Source organism: Lathyrus oleraceus, chromosome 2 (genome assembly GCF_024323335.1).
Source record: "Lathyrus oleraceus cultivar Zhongwan6 chromosome 2, CAAS_Psat_ZW6_1.0, whole genome shotgun sequence".
Taxonomy (NCBI): Eukaryota; Viridiplantae; Streptophyta; class Magnoliopsida; order Fabales; family Fabaceae; genus Lathyrus; species Lathyrus oleraceus.
This window is the reverse complement of record NC_066580.1, coordinates 303636395-303660286: the sequence shown is the minus strand read 5'-3', so window position 1 is coordinate 303660286 and position 23892 is coordinate 303636395. Positions and strand designations below refer to the sequence as shown.

Sequence of the window (23892 nt, the reverse complement as noted above, 5' to 3'; positions counted from 1 at the left end):
TATGATTTATTTAGTGTGGTGAAAAATTTAAAAAAAGGTGAAACAAGTGATATGCACATGTGAAGTATATGTGAAAAAAATGTAAAAAGCAAAATGGAAATGCTGGTGGCCAGGATCGAAGTATGTATGCTTTCAAACCAAGGTGCGCTACAGTGCAGCGCAACGTTTCATTAAAGCCTTGCTGGCAAGGCTGAACGCTCATGACCAATCATTCTGTCCAGTTGTCATACCCCGATTTTGGCCCTGAATTTTCTTTCCCATCAATCGGTCATTTGCACTTCTCTTCATGACCATTTCATGTTTAAACTCTTCACTTCATATTGAAAGATCTTTTATTCATGTTACAGTCATTTCATTCATGCATGGTTAAAATAATTTTCCACATGTCTTCTGTTCAACTACGCCTTTGATGGCCTTAGAGCAACGTCGAGAAGTGCAACATCTAAGACATGAGAAATTTTACCAACTAGTGGTCTCAAGGACGGTGAAAGAAGCACGCGAGCTTAATATGACTAAGAATGATGGATTTTGTTGGGCTGGAAGAAAATGGACAATTTGGATATACATCAATTTATGGAGAGTTACCCAAGTTTGATTTAAAAAGGAATAAAACTTCATCGGTTTACTCAGCCGAATCAAATAGGCCTTGGGAAACCATATTTTGTGGGTCATCACATGTCTAAACTCTACATTCTAGCTGCTGCATGTGGGCATGACACTTAATGGTAACTGTTTGTATGCTTATAGCTTAAGCAACACGAGAATGCGCAACCAATGTACCGGAGAGGACTCCACGCTCTAAAATTTTGTTTTTGCCAGTTGCTTAAAGTTATATATGTTTCTTTGGTATCTCTTGGATGAAAATTTTGACAATAGCAAATGCGGTTGACCGGCGAAATTGGTGGCGCTGCATGAGGGCTGTGCGATTCATGGTTACGCTGTTAGGAGAGAAATTGGTTTGTGTGATGATGTTTTTGAGACAACCCTTTTGGATATGAATTATAAATGTGGTGCTATTGGATTAGCTGCCTCGGTTTTTGCCAAGATGGATGCTCGAATTAATACATTATAATTTCCAATGATAACATCTCACTTGCAGAGTGAAAACAAAGTATCAAAGGCACGTTGTACTTGTTAATAAAAAAACTTTTCACTACAATGAAGATAAAGCATAATTGAATATATTCTACAAAAAAACTACAAAGAAGCAATTGCCTTGAATTATAATCAAGAAGGCCCTGTAAAACACAAAATCCTTCAACATTTTTAGACAATGAATATCAAAGGCATATTGACTTTTCATTGTTTTACCTCACAATGTCTGAGAGTGTTCTTCTGTATACTAAAGAATAGTTTGACAAGCTGAATTGCAGATACATTCACATCTTAACTACTGAGCTGGGGTAGGACCAACATTACCCAAACCCATCTTCTTCCCCAGCAATATAAGCTGCTCTACAAAGTCCGCTCCAGTTAAAAGTTCGGTTGTTCCATATATAATATGCTTGGGAGGTTGCTGATTTTGTGCTAGCTCTCTCAAGACTTTGCGGATGGAGGCTTTCCTTCTGCTCCGGGAGTTGATACCATCTGTGTCTTCCCTAAGAATATTGCAAGATTAGTAAAAGGTGGTGAAGAGGCAGAGCTGCTTGTTGGTCTAAAAAATGATGGGCAGTCAAGTTTGAATGTCGTTGCTATTAAGGCTAGTGTTCATCTTCCATTTGATCGTCAACTTCTTGTTCAAAACCTTGCTGTTCAGGTTTTCAACAATGGCTCTGTGCCATCATCAGCTCAGGATAGTTTCCCATATATATTTTCTGTCAGCAAGTTCTTGCAGCCTGGACCGTTTGATCTTGTGGGCACCATTGTCTATGAGATGGACCAACACCCATACCAAAACACCTTCTATAATGGAACAATTGAAGTTGTGAGCCTGGTGTTTTATTCAGCATGGAATCTGCTTTTCTTTTTACTCTTGGAACTGCACTTCTTGTCCTACTTGGGCTATGGATTAATGGTCAAATACAGAACCTTAAGAAACCAGAACTCCTCCATCTGCCGGAAGAACAACCGTGATAGTAACAATATCCTTTAGCATCAATAAATCCATCATCAATACCATCCTGCATTAAGTCCCAATGAAAGGCAGAAGCAGATATGTTGAACCAGTCCAGTCATTGAACCTACATAAACATACCCAAACCAGAACCAAAGTGCTAAACATGGAGCAACGACATGATGCCAAAAGGAACTGATGAATCCAAATGTGTGACATGACATACTTCAGTCAAGATTTATGCACTATCCTGCTAGCAAAACCATTGTAGTGCTCAACCTGCAGCAGCAGCAACAACAACATGTAAAATCAGTTAGCATTGCCTTGAACCTCAAGCAGACACAGGGCAAGGATGCATTATAATATTTCATCATCAAAAAGCATGAACTGATGGATAAGTCAACCTTGATCATGACTACCTCGCCTTTGATTTTGATTCGTCCAGCTTGTACAAAACCTCATTTACATCAAACAGGTCTTGCATTTAAGCCCTGCTGCTCCAAGCCAAATGAACAAGCAACTTGGTCTTATTGAAAGCCCTGCATATTTTCAAACCATAAGACCAAGGTATAATAGAACCAATGCATCTATGAACCAATTCACCTGTTACCAAAATACAACAAACCAACTCCATGGTTATAGACCAAAATGCTCATGGGAGCATGGTAACCTGCAGTGAACATATACAGACTCAACATCACTGAGAGATGAATATCCTATTCCTAAGAATGCATTACTTTGTGGTAGGGCTACCGGAAGACATACTCGTCCTCTTTGATGGAACTACCAACATGAATCAATTCCACAAGCACCATACAACCTGTTCATCCCAAACCGTTTCGTTTTCGTTTCTACTCAACCGAAACTGCTCTTGAGTTTTCACAAAAAAAATTCACTGCAGTAAAAAGGATAAAGTAAAACAGCAAGGCAGTTAAATTCCAGAAAATTCCCAAAACAGAATAGAGACAAAAACAAAGAAGAAGGCACATGCTCAGGTTACCTGTTCCAGATCCAAGTATCAAACGAGATGGACCAAATTCTGAGCATCAAAAAAAGATTTTGCAGGATGCTCCTTTTGAACTCCACGATACCCATTGAAACCCTAATCAGCAAAGCATAAATAGAAAACGAATCAGTAAGAGAGAGGGGGAATTAACGACAGAAAAACTTGGAGGCGGAAAATCTCAAACAAAAACCCTAAAATCCCAAAATCGATCACCTGGATTGGGAGGCCAGCTTCTTCACGCCTTTCACCACCGCCGTGACACTTTGTAAGAACTTCTCCTTTTTCCTTTTATCCTTTTCATATGCTTGTTGATGGAGATATTGTGTGAGTGAGAGAGAGATGTTGAGAGTTGAGAGAGAACGATTTTGAGAGCGATTGAGAGAGATGAGTGTTTGAGAGGAACCCCGTTTGGTAACGGCGAAAGTTGAGAGAGAGACTTTGAGAGTAATCGTGAGGTCGCGTTTGAGTGAGATTGGGGATTGAGGGAGCGATTTCTTTGAGCTTGAGAGAGTTTATGAGATGGTGAGAGACGCAGTGTGAGAGGGAGACGGAAGTGTCTATTGTTTCGTTTTCCTTATTTTCTTTCTTTTATATTTTATTTTAAACAGAGTAGGTTTTTTAAAACATTAAAGGTTTTGCTTAGAATTCCTAGGTTTAGTTAATAATTGTTTTTATGTTTTCAACTTATTCCCCATTGAAAAACCCAACAGCCAGGCGGCTGGGTTTAACTACTTGTAGTCCAACAGACTTTTTTTATTTTAGTTTTTATTCTAATGTTTAATCTATTTTGGTTTATATATTTAAAGTAGCATCAAAATAATAAATAACCATGAGTGGTCTGGTGGAGAAGGGTAGTATCATAGTCTTGAGTGGGGTGGGTTCAATACCCGGGTATGTTGCTTTGGTTTTCCAACATTTTGATTTTTCCAGATTTTCTTTAATTCTCACATTTAATTACCTAGCCTTACCATTTAACTAACATGTTTCTATCATTTATTCATTTTTTATTGTTTTATTTTTAATATGACTTATGTGATTATTCTTTTTTTTTTGGGATTTATGTGAATTATTATATTTGTGTTTGTTCATTCATTTGTACAAATTATTTGCCTTTATGTGTGAGTTACGTTACAATCATGATAAATCATCACAATCTCATTGATAAAAAAAAACCCATTCGAAACCATTTTAAAATTATAAAAATCATATTTTCTCGATTCAATGTCGAGCCCATTTTTCCACACCCTTGTAAGTCGATTGCTTTTTAAGCATCGCCATCAACCTCACATAGCTTACTCTTGGGATTTCTTACAATGAGCCGGTTCTCTTGCACTTACACTCATATTTCGAGTCATTTTGTTGTTTGGGCCCGATTTAATTATTTCATGATTTTTGTCAACCCCCATTCATAACAAATGTATCCCTCTCCCATGAAATGTATAATATTTATTCTTTCATTCTTTATTCATCTATTAATACAAGAATTAAAATGAACATTCGATAACCATTTCAAAACAAGATCAAAACCTCGATCCAACGTCGAGTAATCATTTTTCAAAACCTAACAGAACCAGCACGTATTCATCCACCCTTTTGTAAGTCGATTGCTTTATGCATCGCCATCAACCTTGTAAGTCGATTGCTTCATGCATCGCCATCTACCCTTATCCCTAACATTTCTCCTTGCTCCACTCGTCAATTCTTGTTCCGATTCGGTAGCACCCATTAGATAGAACCTTTTGTATGATAACATAGGTAGGATTCCCATATCCTTTTGTATGATAACATAGGTAGAATTCCCATATTCTTTGCATGCTAACATTAGGTAGATATTCCCATTTGTAAATCCTAAACACTTAAATACATATTGCATGACAACTCTAGGGCAGAGCTTCCCCACTTCTAGACCTTTCCGAGCGTCTCCGATCTTGTGGCATGTAGTCCGTTCTATTGCAAAGAGGTAACTGCCTAAGACTCGATTCAGCGAGCTGCGATACCTACTGTTAGGACGTGAACACATCGCCCACTCTCCTCTGACACAACTGGTGTCCTCCTTTGTAATTCCATGTTCAGATGGCAATCCCTATGTAGCCGAACTACGGCAACTCTGATTCTCATGTTCAGATGAGATACGTAGGCACAAGATGCGATGTCTTGCCGAGTTTGACTAAAAACTAACAACTAATCCTTGTTTGCTTTCGCCCTCGTTGCGATCCTTTCTCTCGCCCTCGTTGCGATCGAGACTTTCCTTTTCTCTTGCCCTAGTTGCAATCGAGACCTTTGTTCCCATAGTTAGCTGAACTACGTTTTGCTCTGATTCTCATTCCCGATGAGATACGTAGGCATAAGACGCGATGTCTTAGCGAGCACACATCTCTTTCACCCATAGGTAGCCAAGCTACGAAGACTCTGATTCTCATTCCAGATGAGATACGTATGCAATGGATGCGATATCTGTGCGAGTCATTTTTCTCTTGACCCTTTTAGTAAATAGTACATTAGATAAACACACACCCTTTAGACAAGAATAACAAGAGTGGATCCCGTAGAGTACTACGGATGCGTAGGGGTGCTAATACCTTCCCTTCGCATAATCGACTCCCGAACCTAAGATTTGGTTGCGAGACCTTGTCTTTTCCTTTCCTCTTTCCAGGTTTACTTCGAGCGTTTCCTTTCCCTCCTTTGGGATAAATAACGCACGGTGGCGACTCTTCTGTCATTTCTTTCTCGCCGGTTGTTTTTTCGCACACTGTATTTTTCAGGTTGCGACAGCTGGCGACTCTGCTTGAGACCCGGTTTCCCTAAGCGAGTCCCTCCTAGCTTTTGTAGGTTTCGTGTTTGTTGGGTGTTTATTCTTTTGTACAGTTATTTATTTTCAGCATTTACCTGCTTTACCTTATTGCATTCATGTACATATGTTTGCTGTATCTGTGGGTTCTGTGGGTTGTTTGTTTGTTGGGTTGGGACTGTTCTATGAGAGATAAGCCCACTACCCAGGCTTGAGTGTACACATAGGTGTTAGAGTGGATAGTCATGAGGCTTGCGTGGTATGTTGCTACGTTAAGTCGTTCATGAGACCCACATTCCAGACGAGGTTTCTGTTGGATATATTTTGTCCTATGGGTGTTCCATAACGACAAATATTCCTTTAGAAATCGTCGACTCTGGTGACCATTTCTTGAGAACTCAGTCGAGGCCTCTCCTCCAAGACGTGATTATGTTAGCTCTGGTGGGCGCATTCTCGCTGCTCAATCCGAGGACCCCGAGACTGGGAACTTGCTTTAGGATATCCTGTTGAGGGGAGTCAGCAGAGGTCTTTTATCCCGTAATAATGCCAAACCTTCAGTGGTAAACGTATTATTCTCGACTGAAGGGCTAAAGCTGACAAACTTTTGTTCTTAGAACCTACCAGTGAGGGGCGGGCTAAATTCAGGGAACCTTAACCTCCAACCAACCCGGTTTTCTGGAGCAGAGTTTTGATCTTGTATTACATTCCTCAGTGGGTTTCTTTTCAGACAGTGCAACCCGACAGATGTTCAAGCAATCTTGATTTCCATGACATTGCATTGCATCACATCATTCTGCATTCATATCATTTAACACATGTTTATCCATTTCTAGGGGGTTTACATCTTCTTCTTGATTCCGGTCGGGGGTTTTCTGGTTCTCTTAAGATGGATATTGGCAGAAAGAGACATATCGCCTACAAGTTTCCGATGGTCTGTCTGGAGCCTATTCAACAGTTGATGAAGTTAATGGATCCTGATTCTCTAGAAGGATTCCGAAAGGATTACGGTTTGATCCTAAGTTTCGTCACGGTTCTTTCCAAGGATCAACATGATGCTCTATTCACACTGCTGCAGTTCTATGACCCTCCATTGAGGTGTTTCACATTCCCGGATTATATTTTGGTCCCTACTTTGGAGGAGATTGCCAGTTTTCTCAGAGTTCCTATCAAGTCACAGTTGTTGTTCTACAGTTCTGAGTTTCTGCCCGATCTCAGCATGGTTGCTTCGGCCACATATTTGGGGAAATCAGTCTTGAAGGCTAATATGTGTCAGAAGGGAGGAGTCAATGGTTTTCATTTGAGTTTCTTACTAGGAGAAGCAAAGAAGAAACTTGAAGATGGTGACCAGAGGGGTTTCAATGTTGTGTTGGCTCTTTGTGTGTATGGGATTGTCCTGTTCCCTAATGTTGCCAAATTTGTGGACATGGACGCAATACGCCTCTTCGTGTTGGGAAATCCGGTGCCGACCTTGCTAGGAGATTTCTTTCATTCGGTGCATCACAGGAATGAGAATAGAAAAGGAGGATTGGTGAATTGTTGTGCACCTTTGTTTTATAAGTGGTTCAGTTCTCACCTACCCAAATCAGGAGCGTTCATTGATGTCGAGGACTCATTGAGTTGGTCGAAGAGATTGATGGGGTTGAGAGCTGAAGATATTTCTTGGTGGTCTGACCGGAGCTTGCTTCGGGCGGATATTATTCACAGTTGTGGGAACTTCCCAAATGTACCGTTGGTAGGAAGAAGAGGAGGAATCAACTATAATCCTTCTCTAGCAGTCAGACAGTTTGGATATGCTTTAAGAACTTCGCCTTTGGAAAAGGATGTGGAAGAATCTCTGTTTTTCCATTCTTCGCCTGATTTGACTGTATCCCGTAAGGCAGCTGAGGCCTGGCTCAAGGTGATCAAAAGAGGAAGAACTGTGCTTGGGAAAGGAGATTGTAGAACTTACCCTCAGTATGGAGAGTGGCTTCAAGGAAGAGTCGAAGAGTTGGGTCTGCCGTTTCCTATAGAAGAACCTTTGTATCCACCTACTCCTGCGCAGTCAACAATGGTGAGCCGAGAGGAGTATGACAAACTGAAGAAAGCCATGGAGGAGCTTCAAATTGAAAACTCGGAGTTAAGTGTGAAGTTGCAAGACTATATGCATCAATTCCATGAGGCAGAATATCAGAAGGGGAAAGCCGTTAGATTGCAAGAGGAAGCAGAAAGGAAATTAGCTGTAGAGGTGGACTTCTTCAGGAAGACAGACAAGGCCTTGGGATCATCCAGTTCTGAGTTGAGGCGAGTCAAGCAACAATTAATGGATGCTCATGGTAAATTGGCAGGGTGGAAAGAGCGATGGGATGCATTTTCAACTTCTCGGAAGGAAAAGGAGGAGGAGATGGTGACCGAACTGACTGGTCAGATGGAGAAATTGAAGACTTTGCTGAAGGAGAAAAACAATGAGCTTCTGTGCGCCCGTTCTACCAATGGTTACATCACCGATCAACTCAATGAGGCTCGAGGACAGATTGAAGAACTTAAGGTGTTGGCAGGTTTGAAGAAATCCAGACTAGAAGAGGTATTCGGAGAAGATGATGGGAATTACTACAGAGAGCACATCAACGAGTTGGATGGAGCTATTCACCAGAGGAATCTGCTTATCCGGCGTTTGATAGAATTCCCGGATCATCCTGACACGATAACATTGCTGGCTGAAGTGAGGAGCAGTCCTTATGGTTTGTACATAGGAGGCTGAGTCCTGATTATTGCTCCTCCCTTTACTTATTGCTTTGTTGTTGTATAGTGATGATCCACAGGCTTGTTGTGGAGAGTCTCTTTTGATGTACTTTCGGCTAAGGCCCCTTTCCTTGAACTTGTTTGTATGATGGTTTCCCTTTATTGCATATTCATCTCAGAAGTTTATCCATGGCTCGGTCTTCTTGCACTATTCACCTGATGTGAGACTGGAATCAAGGGGGTAGAATACCTTTTGGATTTGATAAACATGTCATTGCATTTACATATTCATTTTCATATCCTGCATAACAGGTACCGCTGCGGTGTTCTCATATTATTTTGTGTTCCACTAGCAGGATAGCTGATTCAGGAATTCACCGGTACGGTACCCGCAGAAACCAGCAGAAAGCAATGGAAAGTCTACAAGCAGAACTTGCTGAGATGAGGGTCCGCATGAACCAGTTCATAGACGTGGTTCAGGGAGTAGCGCAAGGACAACAAGAGATTAGACAAATGATACAAAGCAATCCCGCAACTACTCAACCAGAGGTTGTGACTGATCCTCCAGTTGCAGAGGTTAATGGACCGGGGCCTGTCCCGATCCCACATAACAACCACGATCAACAACCCATTCACGATGATCAAGATGATCAGTTCTTGCTGCCAGAAGACTTTGGTTTGGGCCATGGCATGGATCCCATGTTCAGGAGATTAGAGGAGAGGTTGAAGGCGGTAGAAGGACAAAACCCCCTAGGGGTAGATGTTTCTGACTTGGGATTGGTCCCAGGCGTGAGGGTCCCACCAAAGTTCAAAGTCCCAATCTTTGACAAGTACAATGGTAGCTCTTGCCCGAAGACCCATGTGCAAGCCTACTTCCGAAAGATGGTTGCATACTCTGATGACGAGAAGCTACTTATGTACTTCTTCCAGGACAGCCTAGCTGGGGCATCCCTGGAATGGTACATGAGGTTGGATAGAGCCCATACCCGTTGCTGGAGGGATTTGGCGGAAGCTTTCGTGAAGCAATACCAGTATAATGCAGACATGGCCCCGGACAGAACTCAACTCCAGAACCTGTCTCTTAAAAGCAATGAGTGCTTCAGGGAATACGCTCAACGCTGGAGGGAGACAGCTTCCCATGTTCAACCTCCCATGTTGGAAAAGGAAATGGCCAACATGTTCATGAATACGTTGCCTGGACCTTACCTGGAGCGTCTGGTGGGGTGCAATGCCTCCAACTTTGCTGATGTGGTCTCTACCGGAGAAAGGGTAGAGAATTACCTGAAGACCTACAAGAGCCACAATGGAGGTGGATCTTCATCAGGAGTAAAGAAGCCATTTATGGGAGGACAGAAGCAGAGGGAGGGGGTGTGAATTCTGTGTCTTCATATCAAAACAGGAGGAATAATTTTCAAAACTATCATCAGCGACCGTATGTTGCGGCTGTGACCATTCCGGCTGCAGCACCACTACAACAACAACAACTACAACGTCAGCAAACTCAACATCAACAACAACAACCAGGTAACAGACCCGCCTATCAACAGAGGCAGAGGATGATGGACCGGCGTTTCAACACTCTTCCAATGTCGTGCGCTCAACTGCTTGCTAGTCTTCAACAGCTACAACTTGTGCAGTTACGCACTCTGGCTCCTCCTGTTGGTAGACTTCCGGTGGGTTACGATGCCAATGCTAGGTGTAGTTTCCACTCTGGGGCACCTGGCCACAATATTGAGAACTGCAAAGCTTTTAAGCACGTAGTTCATGACCTCATAGATTCAAAGGCTACCAACCTTGCACCGGCTCCTAATGTCGTCAACAATCCTATGCCACAGCATGGTGGTGCAAATGTGAATATGCTGGAAGAAGAAGCCAAGTCCGTTAAGGATGTGTTGAAGTTGAAGACTCCGTTGTTGGAAATTAAGGAATGCTTGCTGAAGGTTGATGTTTTCCCCGGTTGTGGGAAAGGTTGTTTGGATTGCGCTATACAGGGTGAGGATTGCTTGAAGCTGCAGCAGGGTATCCAGGTCTTGCTTGACAATGGTACCCTCCAAGTTGAAGACTTGTCTGTCAAAGAGTTTGCTGAAGGGGTAGTTGAAGAGGTATTTGAAGATGCTGTTGAAGAATTCACAAATGTTGTTCCTGCTGATTGTGTATTTCCCATTGATGTATTTAATTTTTCAAATGTTGTTGCTGATACACCAAACAATGTGTCTGATTTTGATGTAATTGAACTTGATTCCGGTGTTTCCGGATGTTTTTGTTTCAATGAATGAGATTCCTGAGTATGACTATGATGTCGCTACTATCACCATCTTTTACCCGACTAATCAGATCAGTGTGCCAGAAGCACAACCAGTGCCACCAGTGCGACCGGCCGCTATGACAATCACAACCCCTGGTCCTTTACCTTTCACAAGCGATAGGGCCATTCCTTGGCATTATGGGGGGAGTGTATACACACACGATCATGGGGTGGAACGACCTTTGAAGGTAGAAGAGGGTCAAAAGTCTGAACTCGAAGTTGAAGGTCCCGCAGTGGACAATGTTGGTGGAATCGGGCGATTCACCAGGAGTGGCAGACTATTCTCGCCACCCATTACCCAAGCTGAGAGCACTGATGCCGCGGTTAAGGCCAAAGGCAAGCAAGTTGTAAATGAGGACACTTCTGCACCCCGGACTGGCTCAGAGCCCACTTTCTCGAATGATGTGGACGAGCTTTTAAGAATTATAAAGAAAAGCGACTACAAAGTAGTCGATCAGTTGATTCAGACGCCGTCTAAGATATCCATTCTCTCACTCCTGTTGTGTTCAGAGGCACACAGGGAGGAACTTCTGAAGGTCCTTAACGCTGCATATGTGCCTCAGGAGATCTCTGTAAACCAGCTAGAAGGGATCATTGCAAATGTTCATACAAGCAACGGGCTGGGTTTTACTGATTCTGACTTAACACCAGCTGGACGCAACCATAACAAAGCTTTGCATATCTCAATGGAATGCAAAGACACCGTGTTATCTCACGTTCTGGTGGATACAAGTTCCTCTCTCAATGTGCTACCCAAGAGAGCCCTGTCAAGGTTAGAAGTAGAAGGTTTGGTTTTGAAGCCTTCTAATCTCGTGGTGAAAGCCTTCAATGGTTTTAAGAGGTCGGTGTTTGGAGAGGTAGAATTGCCAATTTAGATTGGATCACAAACCTTCAACACCGTATTCTATGTGATGGATATTAGTCCCTCGTACAGTTGCCTTCTGGGTCGTCCTTGGATCCACAATGCTGGGGCAGTCTCATCAACACTGCATCAGAAGATCAAGTTCCCAGTCAATGGAAGAGTTATCACTGTCTGTGGTGAGGAGGACATCCTGGTAAGTAACCTGTCTACCTTCAAGTACGTAGAGGTAGAAGGTGAAATTCATGAGACTCTCTGTCAGGCCTTTGAATCAGTTCAGGTCAAGGATGCAGCTCCGGTGGAAGAGGTTAAAGCAGGTGCCTCTATCTCATCCTTCAAGCAGGCACAGGCCTTGGTGGATTCAGGTGTTGCTCCCGGTTGGGGACGTCTGTTGGAGTTACCAATGAAAGACGACAAGTTCGGGATTGGGTATCAACCAGCGCTGACTTCTACAACTTCAGCACTTCAGACTCGTCAGGGGCCGATTACTTTCTCCAGTGCTGGCGTCATCCAATATGGCCAGATCTCGGCGATCAACGATGAAGATGGGGATAGTGATTGCGACATCGACAACTGGGTGCGTCCGAGGATCCCGGGTGAAGTCATCAACAATTGGTCTTCCGAGGAAATTGTCCAAGTCACTCTTCTAGAGGAGTAATTTTTCTTTGTTTATTCATGCATGTCCAAGGCTTGCGTTCCGCCCAGGGCGTAATGACTCATTGTAGGGCTCATCTATGTGAATACCTGCATTGTTTATCATAAATGAAGGACGTCTTTTGCATTCAAATGTTTTGTTCATTGTCATTCCATTTTTTGCAGTTTTCAAAATTTCAAAAGAATAAAAATATTTGGCAATGTTTTGTTTAGTTTTCACTCACTGTTCACACTCATAAGCACATACCATCACTCATGCAGATGCACATCACCGGATCCTATTGATAACAGTTCTGCTATGGCTCGCTTCGACTTCGAAAATCCAATCTTCCAAGCTGAAGAAGAGGGTGATGAAGACTGTGAACTCCCTGAAGAACTTGCTAGGCTGTTAAAACAGGAGGAAAGGGCCATTCAACCGCATCAAGAGTCTACTGAAGTGATTAATCTTGGCACCGAGGACGTCAAGAAAGAAATCAAGATAGGGGCTGCTTTGGAAGACGATGTAAAGAAGGGGTTGATTGAACTGTTGCAAGAGTATGTTGACGTCTTCGCTTGGTCTTATCAGGATATGCCAGGGCTTGACACAGACATTATGGTACACCGTTTACCTCTCAAAGAGGGTTGTCCTCCGGTCAAGCAGAAGCTCAGAAGAACAAGACCAGAGATGGCTGTCAAGATAAAGGAAGAAGTGCAAAAACAGTTGGATGCAGGGTTTCTAGCAGTCACAAATTATCCGCCATGGGTTTCAAATATCGTCCCAGTACCTAAGAAGGATGGAAAGGTACAGATGTGTGTCGACTACCGGGATCTAAATAGAGCCAGTCCTAAAGATGATTTCCCATTACCTCACATCGATGTTTTGGTGGATAACACAGCTCAGTTCTCGGTATTCTCCTTCATGGATGGCTTTTCTGGCTATAACCAAATCAAGATGGCACCAGAAGACATGGAGAAGACAACTTTCATAACCCCATGGGGCACCTTCTGCTACAAGTTGATGCCGTTTGGTCTGAAAAACGCTGGGGCAACATATCAACGAGCTATGGTGACTTTATTCCATGATATGATTCATCATGAAATCGAGGTTTATGTGGACGATATGATTGCCAAATCTCAGACAGAAGAAGAACATTTGGTGAATCTGCAGAAATTGTTTGAACGGTTAAGGAAATTCAAGCTGAGGCTTAATCCGAATAAGTGCACTTTCGGGGTAAGATCTGGAAAGCTACTGGGTTTTATTGTTAGCGGAAAAGGGATTGAGGTGGATCCTGACAAAGTGAAAGCAATACAGGAAATGCCTGAGCCAAGAACAGAGAAGCAAGTCCGTGGTTTCTTAGGAAGGTTGAACTACATTGCAAGGTTCATCTCTCATCTAACAGCCACGTGTGAGCCAATTTTCAAATTGTTGAGGAAAGATCAGGCTATCAGGTGGAATGACGATTGTCAAAGGGCTTTTGAAAAGATAAAAGAGTATTTGCAGAATCCTCCTATCCTTATGCCTCCAGTCTCAGGGAGACCGCTGATTATGTACTTGACAGTACTCGACAATTCCATGGGTTGTGTTCTCGGTCAACACGACGAGACAGGTAGAAAAGAACATGCCATCTACTACTTGAGTAAGAAGTTCACAGATTGCGAGTCGAGATACTCAATGCTTGAGAAGACATGTTGTGCACTTGCATGGGCTGCTAAGCGATTGAGACAATATATGCTGACTCACACAACTTTACTGATCTCCAAGATGGATCCAGTCAAGTATATATTCGAGAAGCCAGCTCTCACCGAAAGGGTTGCTCGTTGGCAAATGGTACTGACAGAGTATGATATCCAGTATACATCCCAGAAAGCCATCAAGGGGAGTATTCTGTCAGACTATCTTGCTCAACAACCGATTGAAGACTATGAGCCGATGAAGTTTGATTTTCCAGATGAAGACATCATGTTCCTCAAGATGAAAGACTGTGAAGAGCCAGTTGTTGGGGAGGGACCTGATCCAGATGAAAAGTGGATTTTAACGTTTGATGGGGCTGTCAATGCCAGAGGAAGTGGAATTGGTGCTGTCATTACTACTCCGAAAGGTGCCCATATGCCCTTCACCGCTCGTCTGACCTTCGAATGCACCAATAATGAAGCTGAGTACGAGGCCTGTATCTTGGGTATTGAGCAAGCCATTGATTTGAGAATCAAGACTCTGGACATCTTCGGAGATTCAGCTCTGGTGATCAATCAAGTGAATGGTGATTGGAACACTCTCCAGCCCACTCTGGTCCCCTACAGAGATTACACGAGAAGACTGTTGACCTTCTTCACAACAGTAAAGCTGTATCATATACCTCGTGATGAGAACCAGATGGCAGATGCTCTTGCTACTCTATCCTCCATGATCAAGGTGGTTTGGTGGAACCATGCTCCCAGGATCGATGTAATGCGCCTTGACAGGGCCGCGTATGTGTTTGCTGCTGAACTGGTAGTTGATGATAAGCCCTGGTATCACGACATCAAATGCTTTCTGAAGAATCAAGAGTACCCTGCAGGGGCATCCAACAATGACAGAAAGACTTTGAGAAGATTGGCAGGCAGTTTCTTCTTGAACAAAGACGATGTGCTGTATAAGAGGAACTTCGACATGGTTTTGCTCAGATGCGTGGACAGACACGAAGCAGACATGTTGATGCAAGAAGTTCATGAGGGCTCCTTCGGTACTCACGCCGGCGGACATGCAATGGCTAAGAAATTGTTAAGAGCGGGTTATTATTGGCTGACCATGGAATCAGATTGTTTCAAGTATGCTCGGAAGTGCCATAAATTCCAGATTTATGCTGATAAGGTGCATGTACCGCCGAATCCTCTGAATGTGATGTCTTCGCCGTGGCCGTTTGCGATTTGGGGCATCGACATGATTGGAAAGATTGAGCCGACTGCTTCCAATGGGCATCGCTTCATCCTTGTTGCCATCGACTATTTCACCAAGTGGGTCGAAGCAGCGTCGTTCGCGAATGTCACCAGACATGTGGTTGCCCGCTTCATCAAGAAAGAAATCATTTGTCGCTATGGGATTCCCGAAAGAATCATTACCGATAATGGTTCTAATCTCAATAACAAAATGATGAGGGAGTTGTGCCAGAACTTCAACATTCAGCATCACAATTCTTCCCCTTATCGTCCTAAGATGAACGGTGCTGTTGAGGCAGCAAATAAGAACATAAAGAAGATTGTGCAGAAGATGGTCGTTACATACAGAGATTGGCATGAGATGCTACCTTTCGCCTTGCATGGGTACCGCACTTCAGTACGTACATCGACCGGGGCGACCCCTTACTCCCTTGTGTATGGTATGGAAGCAGTCCTACCTGTTGAAGTGGAGATTCCTTCTCTAAGAGTTCTGTTGGATGTCAAGTTAGACGAAGCCGAATGGATTCGGACAAGGTTCAATGAGTTGAGTCTTATCGAAGAAAGGCGAATGGCAGCCATTTGTCATGGGCAGTTGTATCAGAGTCGGATGAAGAGAGCCTTTGATCAGAAAGTGCGTCCTCGTTGTTTCTAAGCCGGAGATTTAGTGTTGAAAAGGATCCTTCCTCCTCAGACAGATCACAGGGGCAAGTGGACTCCTAACTATGATGGACCGTATATTGTCACCAAGGTTTTTGATGGTGGGGCCTTAATGCTTGCAACGATGGATGGTGAAGACTTCACTTCTCCTGTGAACTCAGACGCAGTTAAAAAATACTTCGCATAAAATAGACCCGCTGGACGGTAAAAAGAACAGTCCAGGCAAAAATGGGCATCCCGACGAACCAAGAAAATGAAAAGGTTCGGGCAAAAATTAGGGATTTAAAAATGAAAAGATCGTACACCCGGTAAGTTGAAAACCTGAAAAGGCAACTTAGGCAAAAATGGGTATCCCGGTGGATTGAAAACCCGAAAAGGGCGATCCAGGCAAAAGTTAAGGATTAAGCGAATGACTGCGTTCTGAGTTAGTTCTGAATCTCATCTCATGTCGATGACTAGAAACTTTCAAAAGGGGAGGAAACAATCTAATCACCTTTTCAGAAGGCTGATCATCTGGAGGATCGTGAAGACGAGCGGGTCATAGCAGAATTGGAACCCGATAGAAATCCATTTCACATTGCCATTTAAATTATTTTCTGTTTTTTATATTTTGTGCAATTACCTCTTTCCAGGGATTGCTTCCTGATGTAAATGCCTATTTAGAGGCCATTCAATCAATAAAATCATGTTATTCAGTATATCTCTGTTTTCATTTTCATTTTACTGTTTTGTTTGCAAAAATGACGTCCGAATTTTTGATAAAACATTGCATCATGACATATAAGAGCTTTACAGGTATATGCTTAATAAACATTTAAAGTTGCTGTGAATCTTAAGTGCTTTGGATCATCTATCCAGAACAGATACCCTCGGGGCATTTCCTGAGCATGTGTGTCAGACTATACACTCCCCAGCGGAGTTGACAGTACCAGACTGTATCTTCCCAGCAGAAGCAGCTGCTCCTCAGAGTTCGATGCCAGATTGAGGATTTCAATCGCAGATCGATGATCTCTTTCCTGGAAGCATAACCTCGGTACCGTATCGGTGTTTGCTCCCCCCTGCTGAGTCATCTCTCGTAGATTATGGTTGCCAGAACCACTATCGCTTCCCCCAACAACAGTTTTGCAGCGCCGTTCTCTCCCCAGTCAGAGTCTCGGTATCTCGTCATTGCCAGAACACCGCGTGGCCGGTCATTTCCCCACATAGTTCATTATGCTGTGCATCTCCAACAGTAATGCCAGGGTCCAGAAGATTGTGATCATTTCCCCAACAGGATTCCTTGCTTCGGCTTGGCATTTTCCCTAGCATTTCGCATCCCTGCATGTAGAATCATATTGCATTGCATCCTCCCAAATCGCGTAGCATTTCCATTTTCACGGAGCATTACGCCATCGCAAAATTCAAACATACGCATGTAAGCATAAAACATTCTCGGCATCCCAAGTGATAAGCCAGAAGTTTGTTTCCAGTGCTCAGACTGAAGGTTGTTCATGACTTATTATCCCCAGCATGGGTCGTTGGCCCACGTGCCGCCTCAATTATCATTTTCCCTATTTTTGCCGAGGCTGATAGGCATGCAGTTTTTTCCGGTATTCAGACCGAAGTGGCATTCAGGCCAGTTTTTCCGGTATCCAGACCGAAGTGGCATTCATGCCAGTTTTTTCCGGTATTCAGACCGAAGTGGCATTCAGGCCAATTTTCCGGTATTCAGACCGAAGTGGCATTCAGGCCAGTTTCCGGTATCCAGACCGAAGTGGCATTCAGGCCAGTTTCCGGTATTCAGACCGAAGTGGCATTCAGGCCAATTTTCCGATATTCAGACCGAAGTGGCATTCAGGCCAGTTTCCGGTATTCAGACTGAAGTGGCATTCAGGCCAGTTTCCGATATTCAGATCGAAGAAGTTTCCGACATTCAGGTCGATGCAACTTATGGCATTCAGGCCAGTTCCCGGTATCCAGACCGAAGTGGCGTTCAGGCCAGTTTCCGATTTTCAGATCGAAGAAGTTTCCGACATTCAGGTCGATGCAACTTATGGCATTCAGGCCAGTTTCCGGTATCCAGACCGAAGTGGCATTCAGGTCAGTTTCCGATATTCAGATCGAAGAAGTTTCCGACAATCAGGTCGAAGTACTTGTGGCATTCAGGCCAGTTTTCCGATTTCCAGATCGAAGTGGTGTTCAGACCAGATTTCCGGTGATCAGACCAACATTGATACTCTCATTTTCCGATGCTTAGTGTTCAGACTAATGTGCGGCGTTCAGGCCATGGGTATTCCTGTGTTACCATTTATTTTGGTATCCAGGTCAACTTTCTGTTTCGGTACTCGAGCCGATTTTCACCGTACCAGACGGATTCTTCTTTTGAGATTGCTTCTTTGCCAATTCTGACAGGCATTGTTAATCATGTCATAGGGATTCAGGATCAAAATCCGGGTTTTCTTAGTATTTAACCATCTCCCACTATGATCATATGAAGAGTGACCTGCTTCATACTCTCTAGTTGAAGATACTTAAATAGGGGCAACTGTCATACCCCGATTTTGGCCCTGAATTTTCTTTCCCATCAATCGGTCATTTGCACTTCTCTTCATGACCATTTCATGTTTAAACTCTTCACTTCATATTGAAAGATCTTTTATTCATGTTACAGTCATTTCATTCATGCATGGTTAAAATAATTTTCCACATGTCTTCTGTTCAACTACGCCTTTGATGGCCTTAGAGCAACGTCGAGAAGTGCAACATATAAGACATGAGAAATTTTACCAACTAGTGGTCTCAAGGACGGTGAAAGAAGCACGCGAGCTTAATATGACTAAGAATGATGGATTTTGTTGGGCTGGAAGAAAATGGACAATTTGGATATACATCAATTTATGGAGAGTTACCCAAGTTTGATTTAAAAAGGAATAAAACTTCATCGGTTTACTCAGCCGCATCAAATAGGCCTTGGGAAACCATATTTTGTGGGTCATCACATGTCTAAACTCTACATTCTAGCTGCTGCATGTGGGCATGACACTTAATGGTAACTGTTTGTATGCTTATAACTTAAGCAGCACGAGAATGGGCAACCAATGTACCGGAGAGGACTCCACGCTCTAAAATTTTGTTTTTGCCAGTTGCTTAAAGTTATATATGTTTCTTTGGTATCTCTTGGATGAAAATTTTGACAATAGCAAATGCGGTTGACCGACGAAATTGGTGGCGCTGCATGAGGACTGTGCGATTCATGGTTACGCTGTTAGGAGAGAAATTGGTTTGTGTGATGATGTTTTTGAGACAACCCTTTTGGATATGAATTATAAATGTGGTGGTATTGGATTAGCTGCCTCGGTTTTTGCCAAGATGGATGCTCGAATTAATACATTATAATTTCCAATGATAACATCTCACTTGCAGAGTGAAAACAAAGTATCAAAGGCATGTTGTACTTGTTAATAAAAAAACTTTTCACTACAATGAAGATAAAGCATAATTGAATATATTCTACAAAAAAACTACAAAGAAGCAATTGCCTTGAATTATAATCAAGAAGGCCCTGTAAAACACAAAATCCTTCAACATTTTTAGACAATGAATATCAAAGGCATATTGACTTTTCATTATTTTACCTCACAATGTCTGAGAGTGTTCTTCTGTATACTAAAGAATAGTTTGACAAGCTGAATTGCAGATACATTCACATCTTAACTACTGAGCTGGGGTAGGACCAACATTACCCAAACCCATCTTCTTCCCCAGCAATGTAAGTTGCTCTACAAAGTCCGCTCCAGTTAAAAGTTCGGTTGTTCCATATATAATATGCTTGGGAGGTTGTTGATTTTGTGCTAGCTCTCTCAAGACTTTGCGGATGGAGGCTTTCCTTCTGCTCCGGGAGTTGATACCATCTTTGTCTTCCCTAAGAATATTGCAAGATTGGTAAAAGGTGGTGAAGAGGCAGAGCTGCTTGTTGGTCTAAAAAATGATGGGCAGTCAAGTTTGAATGTCGTTGCTATTAAGGCTAGTGTTCATCTTCCATTTGATCGTCATCTTCTTCTTCAAAACCTTGCTGTTCAGGTTTTCAACAATGGCTCTGTGCCATCATCAGCTCAGGATAGTTTCCCATATATATTTTCTGTCAGCAAGTTCTTGCAGCCTGGACCGTTTGATCTTGTGGGCACCATTGTCTATGAGATGGACCAACATCCATACCAAAACACCTTCTATAATGGAACAATTGAAGTTGTGAGCCTGGTGTTTCATTCAGCATGGAATCTGCTTTTCTTTTTACTCTTGGAACTGCACTTCTTGTCCTACTTGGGCTATGGATTAATGGTCAAATACAGAACCTTAAGAAACCAGAACTCCTCCATCTGCCGGAAGAACAACCGTCATAGTAACAATATCCTGCAGCATCAATAAATCCATCATCAATACCATCCTGCATTAAGTCCCAATGAAAGGCAGAAGCAGATATGTTGAACCAGTCCAGTCATTGAACCTACATAAACATACCCAAACCAGAACCAAAGTGCTAAACATGGAGCAACGACATCATGCCAAAAGGAACTGATGAATCCAAATGTGTGACATGACATACTTCAGTCAAGATTTATGCACTATCCTGCTAGCAAAACCATTGTAGTGCTCAACCTGCACCAGCAGCAACAACAACATGTAAAATCAGTTAGCATTGCCTTGAACCTCAAGCAGACACAGGGCAAGGATGCATTATAATATTTCATCATCAAAAAGCATGAACTGATGGATAAGTCAACCTTGATCATGACTACCTCGCCTTTGATTTTTATTCGTCCAGCTGGTACAAAACCTCATTTACATCAAACAGGTCTTGCATTTAAGCCCTGCTGCTCCAAGCCAAATGAACAAGCAACTTGGTCTTATTGAAAGCCCTGCATATTTTCAAACCATAAGACCAAGGTATAATAGAACCAATGCATCTATGAACCAATTCACCTGTTACCAAAATACAACAAACCAACTCCATGGTTATAGACCAAAATGCTCATGGGAGCATGGTAACCTGCAGTGAACATATACAGACTCAACATCACTGAGAGATGAATATCCTATTCCTAAGAATGCATTACTTTGTGGTAGGGCTACCGGAAGACATACTCGTCCTCTTTGATGGAACTACCAACAGGAATCAATTCCACAAGCACCATACAACCTGTTCATCCCAAACCGTTTCGTTTTCGTTTCTACTCAACCGAAACTGCTCTTGAGTTTTCACAAAAAAAATTCACTGCAGTAAAAAGGATAAAGTAAAACAGCAAGGCAGTTAAATTCCAGAAAAATCCCAAAACAGAATAGAGACAAAAACAAAGAAGAAGGCACATGCTCAGGTTACCTGTTCCAGATCCAAGTATCAAACGAGATGGACCAAATTCTGAGCATCAAAAAAAGATTTTGCAGGATGCTCCTTTTGAACTCCACGATACCCATTGAAACCCTAATCAGCAAAGCATAAATAGAAAACGAATCAGTTAGAGAGAGGGGGAATTAACGACAGAAAAACTTGGAGGCGGAAAATCTCAAACAAAAACCCTAAAATCCCAAAATCGATCACCTGGATTGGGAGGCCAGCTTCTTCACGCCTTTCACCACCGCCGTGACACTTTGTAAGAACTTCTCCTTTTTCCTTTTATCCTTTTCATATGCTTGTTGATGGAGATATCATGTGAGTGAGAGAGAGATGTTGAGAGTTGAGAGAGAACGATTTTGAGAGCGATTGAGAGAGATGAGTGTTTGAGAGGAACGCCGTTTGGTAACGGCGAAAGTTGAGAGAGAGACTTTGAGAGTAATCGTGAGGTCGCGTTTGAGTGAGATTGGGGATTGAGGGAGCGATTTCTTTGAGCTTGAGAGAGTTTATGAGATGGTGAGAGACGCAGTGTGAGAGGGAGACGGAAGTGTCTATTGTTTCGTTTTTCTTATTTTCTTTCTTTTTTATTTTATTTTAAACAGAATAGGTTTTTTAAAACATTAAAGGTTTTGCTTAGAATTCCTAGGTTTAGTTAATAATTATTTTTATGATTTCAACTTATTCCCCATTGAAAAACCCAACAGCCAGGCGGCTGGGTTTAACTACTTGTAGTCCAACAGACTTTTTTTATTTTAGTTTTTATTCTAATGTTTAATCTATTTTGGTTTATATATTTAAAGTAGCATCAAAATATTAAATAACCATGAGTGGTCTGGTGGAGAAGGGTAGTATCATGGTCTTGAGTGGGGTGGGTTCAATACCCAGGTATGTTGCTTTGGTTTTCCAACATTTTGATTTTTCCATATTTTCTTTAATTCTCACATTTAATTACCTAGACTTACCATTTAACTAACATGTTTCTATCATTTATTCATTTTTTATTGTTTTATTTTTAATATGACTTATGTGATTATTCTTTTTTTTTTGGGATTTATGTGAATTATTATATTTGTGTTTATTCATTCATTTGTACAAATTATTTGCCTTTATGTGTGAGTTACGTTACAATCATGATAAATCATCACAATCTCATTGATAAAAAAAAAACCCATTCAAAACCATTTTAAAATTATAAAAATCATATTTTCTCGATTCAATGTCGAGCCCATTTTTCCACACCCTTGTAAGTCGATTGCTTTTTAAGCATCGCCATCAACCTCACATAGCTTACTCTTGGGCTTTCTTACAATGAGCCGGTTCTCTTGCACTTACACTCATATTTCGAGTCATTTTGTTGTTTGGGCCCGATTTAATTATTTCATGATTTTTGTCAACCCCCATTCATAACAAATGTATCCCTCTCCCATGAAATGTATAATATTTATTCTTTCATTCTTTATTCATCTGTTAATACAAGAATTAAAATGAACATTCGATAACCATTTCAAAACAAGATCAAAACCTCGATCCAACGTCGAGTAATCATTTTTCAAAACCTAACAGAACCAGCACGTATTCATCCACCCTTTTGTAAGTCGATTGCTTTATGCATCGCCATCAACCTTGTAAGTCGATTGCTTCATGCATCGCCATCTACCCTTATCCCTAACATTTCTCCTTGCTCCACTCGTCAATTCTTGTTCCGATTAGGTAGCACCCATTAGATAGAACCTTTTGTATGATAACATAGGTAGGATTCCCATATCCTTTTGTATGATAACATAGGTAGAATTACCATATTCTTTGCATGCTAACATTAGGTAGATATTCCCATTTGTAAACCCTAAACACTTAAATACATATTGCATGACAACTCTAGGGCAGAGCTTCCCCACTTCTAGACCTTTCTGAGCGTCTCAGATCTTGTGGCATGTAGTCCGTTCTATTGCAAAGAGGTAACTGCCTAAGACTCGATTCAGCGAGCTGCGACACCTACTGCTTGGACGTGAACACATCGCCCACTCTCCTTTGACACAACTGGTGTCCTCCTTTGTAAGTCCATGTTCAGATGGCAATCCCTATGTAGCCGAACTACGGCAACTCTGATTCTCATGTTCAGATGAGATACGTAGGCACAAGATGCGATGTCTTGCCGAGTTTGACTAACAACTAACAACTAATCCTTGTTTGCTTTCGCCCTCGTTGCGATCCTTTCTCTCGCCCTCGTTGCGATCGAGACTTTCCTTTTCTCTTGCCCTAGTTGCAATCGAGACCTTTGTTCCCGTAGTTAGCTGAACTACGTTTTGCTCTGATTCTCATTCCCGATGAGATACGTAGGCATAAGACGCGATGTCTTAGCGAGCACACATCTCTTTCACCCATAGGTAGCCGAGCTACGAAGACTCTGATTCTCATTCCAGATGAGATACGGTATGCAATGGATGCGATATCTGTGCGAGTCATTTTTCTCTTGACCCTTTTAGTAAATAGTACATTAGATAAACACACACCCTTTAGACAAGAATAACAAGAGTGGATCCCGTAGAGTACTACGGATGCGTAGGGGTTCTAATACCTTCCCTTCGCATAATC

General features: G+C 42.2%; 2 pseudogenes; both read left to right on the top strand.

Annotated features, from left to right (window-relative positions):
- The first annotated feature begins 518 nt into the window (after nucleotides 1-518).
- On the top strand, nucleotides 519-2073 carry LOC127122984 (translocon-associated protein subunit alpha-like; annotated as a pseudogene).
- A 16680-nt stretch (nucleotides 2074-18753) lies between these two features.
- Nucleotides 18754-20311, top strand: LOC127122983 (translocon-associated protein subunit alpha-like; annotated as a pseudogene).
- The last annotated feature ends 3581 nt before the right edge of the window (nucleotides 20312-23892 follow it).